Source organism: Condylura cristata, unplaced genomic scaffold (assembly GCF_000260355.1).
Source record: "Condylura cristata isolate star-nosed mole 26May11 unplaced genomic scaffold, ConCri1.0 scaffold00026, whole genome shotgun sequence".
Taxonomy (NCBI): Eukaryota; Metazoa; Chordata; class Mammalia; order Eulipotyphla; family Talpidae; genus Condylura; species Condylura cristata.
In genome coordinates this window covers 187,442-188,439 of record NW_004567127.1, presented here as the reverse complement: position 1 = coordinate 188,439, position 998 = coordinate 187,442, and positions in this window count along the sequence as shown.

Sequence of the window (998 nt, the reverse complement as noted above, 5' to 3'; positions counted from 1 at the left end):
TCCCCAGTTTGGAAAGAGAGTGCAGGATAGCAGACTTTTCTGCCAAACAGGAAACTTACTTTGTGGGAAAGTGAGCTGGCCACCTCGCAGGTTTCTGTTTCTACCAGCTGCATCGCTGATCTTTCCCAGCTGACATCCTGTGGCCCATCACCTCCTTGACCTTTTCTCCTATTGACATGACCACTTATTAGCATCTAGTCTTTCTACTTTATGTGGCAACTAATGCATGTACCTTGAGGTCAGGTGTTTATTCAGGAAGTGTATTTTGTGTTTGTAATTTGTATTAGTTGCTGGACGGGTTACTCAGGACTGATTAGCAAAGTAGATAAATTGCCTTTCCCCCAGGAGGAGACAAAGGCTAGTCCCATAATCCTACAAAATATACAATTACAAGCTGCAGCAAAAGACCTGAGAAGTTGGGAGCTCATTCGAACAGGGCCTGCCTCACCTGGTCTAGGGGAGGAGGGGCAGCCCCAGGAAAAACCTTTGAGCCAGGAATAGCTGGGCGAAGGAGCTGGTGGGAGCAGCCAGGAGGCTGGGCAGGCAGAGGGCCCCCGGGGGCAGAGGGAGGGTGCTGGGGAGGGGCGGGCTGAGAGCCTGTTGCCAGACTTGGGCCTCTCATTCGCAGCCAAGTCTGCACTTCCACCTTCAGTACCATCCCAGAACGGGCCTGGTCACGTGTCTCGCAAAACACCTTTGCAGACCCCGGAGGCCAAGCCGCCCCGCGCTCAGCCGGGCTCCGCCAGTCTCAGCCGGAGCTTGACACGGCCCCAAACGCCGCCCGACCCTCTCTCCAGGACTCACCCGTGCCCTGGCCTCTGCCGGGGCTGGTCGGGGGACGGCGCTCGTGGGCCCACGGTCAGTCTGGGGCCGGCAGCGCGTCCCGCCCAGCAGCACGTGACCCCAGGGCTCATCGGCACTTAGTGCGGAGGAGCTCGAGGCCGACAGCCAGGCTGGGCTAACGCAGACCCACCCCGCGAGCCCCGGGGGCGGGCGCC